Source organism: Aphelocoma coerulescens, chromosome 18 (genome assembly GCF_041296385.1).
Source record: "Aphelocoma coerulescens isolate FSJ_1873_10779 chromosome 18, UR_Acoe_1.0, whole genome shotgun sequence".
In the NCBI taxonomy this organism is placed as follows: Eukaryota; Metazoa; Chordata; class Aves; order Passeriformes; family Corvidae; genus Aphelocoma; species Aphelocoma coerulescens.
In genome coordinates this window covers 8,787,929-8,793,967 of record NC_091031.1, presented here as the reverse complement: position 1 = coordinate 8,793,967, position 6,039 = coordinate 8,787,929, and the positions used below count along the sequence as shown (strand labels likewise).

Here is a 6,039-nt window from a genome sequence, read left to right as displayed (position 1 = left end):
CCCAGCCAACCTGCCAGCTCAGCTCTACACTGGTGTGCTCCCAGACTGGGGGTATGGCTGAGGTATCTGACAGCCAGAAGTGCTGGTGGCCTCTGTCACTCAGTCTGTGTCACAGATATCTGTTGATAGCATCTCTGGAGTGATATTGCTTTTATTGGCATCAGTAATGCAGGAGCTCTGCAGCTTCTGTGCTTTTTGGAGGTGTCTTCCTCGACTTCCTGAAGGAGTCACCTTGCCACAGGACTCTACAAGGAAAGGGAGGACTTGGGGCTTCACTGGGAGAGGTTTCCATGTTCCTACGTGGTGTAAAACAGGTGAGGCAGTTCCCTGACACTCAGGGGGCTCCAGGGGGGTCAGAAAAATTAGAAAAAGGGTTACTTTGTGCTGACCAGTGTGTCCTGTCCTTTCGTGCCTTGTACTGGTGTTGACACAGGTGTGAAGCCCCATCCCCAGAATTGTCCAAGGCTGGGTTGGACAGGGCTTGGAGCAACCTGGGATGGCAGAACACGTCCCTGCCCATGTGGAATGAGATGATCTCTACAGTCCCTTCCCACCGAAACCATTCCATGATTCTGTGACATTAGAAGCATTTCAAGGACCTGTATTCAAGTGGATTTTGTGATGGCTTTTCCTCCTCTCGTTTAGTTGCATAAAGCAAGGTTTGGATGCCTGCTGACCCTCCCTGCCCCTTCCTATGCCCATCCTGTGCTCGGTGTTGGTGTGTGGAAGCAGGGGTGGTGTCTATGGGGCTTTGTGCTGGGGTCTGTGCCTGGTAGCACTTGTGACAGGAGGCTCTGGACTCCAGCACTTGTGAAAGTGTGCTGAGAATGGTGCAGTGAATGCAGCCAAAGCACCAACACCCCTGTGCTGACCTGCCTGTGCTCAGAGCAGGTGCAGCCTCTCCCGGTGTCACCCTGGGGGACAGGAGGTGCAGTGCCTGTTCCCACTGCTCCCTGTCCTCTGCAGAACCTCCCAACAAGATGCCTGCTGAGATGAAGCACATTATGTTTATGTTCTGGCAGCTGCAATGTCACCGAGCTCTTCATGACCCTCTGCAAAACTGAGCACAAAAACGAAGGCAATTTTTAATCTCTATCAGCCAGAGCGAGATCTGCACTATTTGTCTGAAGCCAAGAGGATCTGTGACCTTATTCCTCCCCTCCCTCAGTCTTTTGGCTCCTAGGCTGTAAGAAGGCCCCAGTAATTCATGTCCTTTATTAGTCCATGCCGGGGAAAAGAGGGGTTTGAGTTGCTTGTGTGACACCCGAGTTCTGCTGCACAACAAATATACTCGAGAGGCTTTGTCGTATATAACCCACTTGAAGCGAGAGCATTCAGGTAAGGAAATGAAGGGCTGCAGGGCTCAGCTGTGCAAGAGGAAAATAATTAGGGCATGTTTATCTCATGCTCAAGCCTGCAGAGGTGAAAAGCAAGGGACGGGAAGGCTGCTTCAGAGGGAGTTGGGAGTGGGGAGGGCAAGAGAGAAAGGACCTGACAAGGGAGTGAATTAAACTTCTCTGAAAGACTCAGATCGTTGGGATAAATCCCCCCTCCCTCCCTGTTTCTGCTCCAATAGAGGATGAGCTCTGCCTTGCTGGCTTTTCTTTTCAAGGTCTCAGGACCTGTTGTTTTCAAAAGGTTAAAGCCCTCGAGCTACTGAGGGAAGGGAACACTCTTTAAAAGATGCCAGGTGGAGAACATCTAGATTTCTAGGGGTTTCAGGTTTGCTAGTATAAAAGGGAAAAAATAGATTCCAAATGTGAAATAAACCTTTGGTTCTTTTTTTTCCCCCCTTTCCTTTATTTTTTTTTCTTTTTTTCCTTTCTTTTTAAACACAGCTGAGTTCTGACTCAGATGAGGCTCCTGCCTCCCTCCCAGCTATGAAGATGTGAATGCACCCATGGCTGAGCTGGGGTAAAGCAACTCCATGGAGCCATGGCTTCTGCTACCCCAGTCCTGTCCCAGGTCAGGTGATGGAGATTGCATCAGAGCAAAGGGGGTTGAGCAGTGGGACACGGAACTAAAGGAGGTTTAGTGGGACATGGAACTCTGCCTCTTCCTTCCCCAGAGAGGAGTGTGGAGCTTGCAGCAGCTCTTGCTCGGATCAAGACACTTGTCACATCTTCCTCCGTGCTGTTTGCTCTCAAGCTGCCTCTTCTTTCTGGGCTTCAGACCTGGCTTTCATGATTTGCACAGGCACAGATCAGAGCAAACACAGCCCTTGCCAGTCTTACAGGTCTGCTTCAGTGGCAGAACCCCAGGGAAAATATTTGCAATCCAGGCTGTGCCACAAATCTCCCGAAGCCCTGAAGAGTCTGTGGTTTCTGTGTCTCTCTCCTTGCCTTTGCCCCTTGGGGTTTCACATCCTTCCTGCCCCCCAACACGTGCTGGTGCAGGTGGTTCCTCTGGCACCTCGTGGCTCTGCTCTTTGCTGGTGCCTGCGCTTGCAGAGGGCTGCAGGGAGAGGAGCTGGCTCCCCAAAGAGGGCTTGCTGCTGGATGGGCACTGTCCATCACATCCATGGCTGCTGGCGATTGCTGGGGCCAGGGGAAGGTCTGAAGCCCTGGTTTGACAGATGCCTGCCCAGCCCAGATGAAAAGCTGGAAGCTGGTGCTGGGACTGGCATGAGTTTGGAAATGTGGTCACTTCCTATCTTTGGATAACACTGAGAAGGTGAAGAGGAGGAGGGATGGGATTTTTAGCTAGAAAGATTATACCCTGCTTCTAGAGACTTTTGCTTTGTCTCCTCCCCAGGAAACACAGATTCCAGGCACAGCTCTGAGGCTCTGCCTCTTCCCCGCTGCCTCCTGGGCAATAAAAGCAGAACTGGGGGTCTCTTCATTTGCGCAGCTCACCTCTTTTTTTGGCCAAAAAGATAATCTATTTAATCCTACCATATCCTCCACGAGACGCAGCTTCCTACATCAGTTCTGTGCCCCTGAGGGTAAAGAATTATTCAAGGCATCAAGTCTGACCTGGATTTTGTGTGATGTGATCGCATCCAGAGCATGGAAATCCATGCGATCAAATGGCAAATCTCTGAGCCTTGGCAGATATGCCTCCTGCTCTGCAGAAGTATGTTGCCATGGCTACCTCTCAGTGTGAGCATCTCTCTCCTCATCCCAAAGTCTTTTCTTCTGCCAGGGTCTCTGCCTGTGCTCAAAGCCCACCCTGCCATGGGCAGTGCTGGGCTGGGCACAGCAGCAGCACAGGGGCAGTGGGGAGTGGGTCACAAACTCACCCCACGTCTGAATCTGCGCTGGGTGAATTGTTGCCAGTGACTCCTTACGTGGAAAAAACGAACACAGCAAGGGCTTGAAACACCTGTCAGAAATGCTGCTTGTGTTTATGACTTGAGGAGAGAGACAGTGAAAAGCAGAAGGGAGGTGGTAGAGTGGGGACCTGGGAAAGCTGAGCTCCAGCTCTGCCCTTCCTGGTGCTCCTCCGCCTGCTGCAGTCCCCTGCACCAGAGGGGTGACAGCTACCTGCCACCTAAAGGCAGCTCGAGATTTAGAGATGAAAGCCACTGAAAAGACGTTTGGGGTTGTTACACCTGTCTGAGAGCTGCTCCTCTATCACGCAGCAATGCTTGTGGGGCTCTGTCACAAAAATAGCCCTGGGTGTGTTTACAGGCTGTAAAGCAGAAATATAAACGCTGCCAGAGTAACGGGGGGTGTTTGGGGGATGTCACTACTGGGGTGCCTGAGTTCCTTGACTGAGCATGAAAACCTTCTCTAAGACCATGGGACCCAGAGCATGGATGTCAGGGTTGGAAAGCCCAGGGTGGTTCCTGGCTGGAGAGAACAAGAGCCCCCAGTGCTTTACTGGGAGGAGGGTGTGGGGTTCCCACTGTTTTGCTTAAGACAACTGGAAACAAAACTCAGCATCTTCATGGGACATTTATAGTGCCAGGTTGGCCCCTATTTGGTTCTAGGGTTTGTATTTTTCCAAGCCATCCCCACTGAACGTGCGTTATCTCGTTTGGGGACATTGGATAGGAATGAGAAATAAGTACATTTGTTAGCCAAAGGAATGGGGGGAAAATCAGGCTGCCCTTGGTTAAACCCTGCTGACCGCATTTTAAACTGCCCAGTCCTGTGCCACACGTGCCTCATCCATGCTGGATGTGCCACCAGCTGCCCATATTTTTCCAGGCAGCTTCTCTCAGTTCTAGGGAAAGCTCATGGCTTGTGTCCTGCACCGGCCAACTCTCCAATGTGTGCCCTGCTTGTGCTGCAGCAGGAGGGGAAAGGCTCTGCGTGGGGAACCTGTGCTTCAAGAAGTTGCTTTGGGAATAAATGCCCCCCAGGAAGGTGTCTGTAACCCTGATCTATGGGGGCTGGAGAGCCAGATATGGCTCCTCTCCTCTTTTGGCTCAGTAGGAGCAATGATTGTGGCTGCAGTGACAGCAGTGACAGAGCAGTGATGGCAGTGACAGAGCAGTGATGGCAATGACAGAGCAGTGATGGCAGTGACAGAGCAGTGATGGCAGTGAGGGCACAGTGATGGCAATGGAGGTGCAGTGGTGGCAGTGGAGGTGCAGTGATGGCAGTGAGGGTGCAGTGATGGCAGTGGAGGTGCAGTGGTGGCAGTGACAGAGCAGTGATGGCAGTGACAGAGCAGTGGTGGCAGTGAGGGTGCAGTGATGGCAGTGACAGAGCAGTGGTGGCAGTGACAGAGCAGTGATGGCAGTGGAGGTGCAGTGATGGCAGTGGAGGTGCAGTGATGGCAGTGACAGAGCAGTGGTGGTAGTGACAGAGCAGTGGTGGCAGTGGAGGTGCAGTGGTGGCAGTGACAGAGCAGTGATGGCAGTGGAGGTGCAGTGGTGGCAGTGACAGAGCAGTGATGGCAGTGACAGAGCAGTGGTGGCAGTGGAGGTGCAGTGTTGGCAGTGACAGAGCAGTGGTGGCAGTGACAGAGCAGTGGTGGCAGTGAGGGTGCAGTGATGGCAGTGGAGGTGCAGCGATGGCAATGGAGGTGCAGTGATGGCAGTGACAGAGCAGTGATGGCAATGGAGGTGCAGTGATGGCAGTGGAGGTGCAGTGGTGGCAGTGACAGAGCAGTGATGGCAGTGGAGGTGCAGTGATGGCAGTGGAGGTGCAGTGATGGCAGTGACAGAGCAGTGTTGGCAGTGGAGGTGCAGTGATGGCAGTGACAGAGCAGTGATGGCAATGGAGGTGCAGTGGTGGCAGTGACAGAGCAGTGGTGGCAGTGACAGAGCAGTGGTGGCAGTGACAGAGCAGTGATGGCAGTGACAGAGCAGTGATGGCAATGGAGGTGCAGTGGTGGCAGTGACAGAGCAGTGATGGCAGTGACAGAGCAGTGATGGCAGTGACAGAGCAGTGATGGCAGTGGAGGTGCAGTGGTGGCAGTGACAGAGCAGTGGTGGCAGTGACAGAGCAGTGGTGGCAGTGAGGGTGCCATGAGAGATGCTCCTCTGCCAGCATCTCCCCCACCTTGGTGTGCACAACCAGTGTTTCAGGGCTGGGGATGAAAGCCCCCCAGCACCAAGGACAGTAGAAATACAGGTAAGCACTTTGGGGGTCTGGGATGAATCTGTTTCCTGCCACTCCCCAGATTTCTGGAGTTTCTCCTGAGGGGAGGTAGAAAGGATGTGTGTTTTCTTCCTTGTCTAGTTTTAATTGTGTATTTTAATAAGGAACTGCAATACAGGCGCTTATTAAAGTCGCCTTGTGCTGCCAGAGTTGCTGTGTTTAACAGAAACCCCAGAAAATCCCCTGAACCACAACGTGGGAATCCAATTCTTTTCAGTTGATGAGACTGTAAACACATTTCCTTGGATTTGCAAGAACCATAGCAGGAGTTTCAATCATATGAATAGAGCAAAAGAATATCTGATAGGGAATATTCCTGCTTTGCATATTCAAAACTTGCAGCCTTATTCTTAGGCAGCATCTTTTCAAAGGAATGAGCCATAAAGAGGCAAAGATGCATTGCTGGGGGGATTTAGGCAAAGAGCCTCCAAAATTAACACAGTGGGGGGCTGTTCTCTCCACCAGATTTAAAATATCCAAGTTA

The 6,039-nt window shown here is 52.0% G+C and overlaps 1 long non-coding RNA gene across 1 annotated transcript; it reads left to right on the top strand.

Moving 5' to 3' along the window:
• Positions 1-450: 450 nt before the first annotated feature.
• Positions 451-3,712, top strand: LOC138120141 (uncharacterized). Its single transcript, XR_011155746.1, has 3 exons — positions 451-659; positions 967-1,338; positions 1,839-3,712. It is a non-coding gene; the product is annotated as an uncharacterized lncRNA (long non-coding RNA).
• Positions 3,713-6,039: the final 2,327 nt, after the last annotated feature.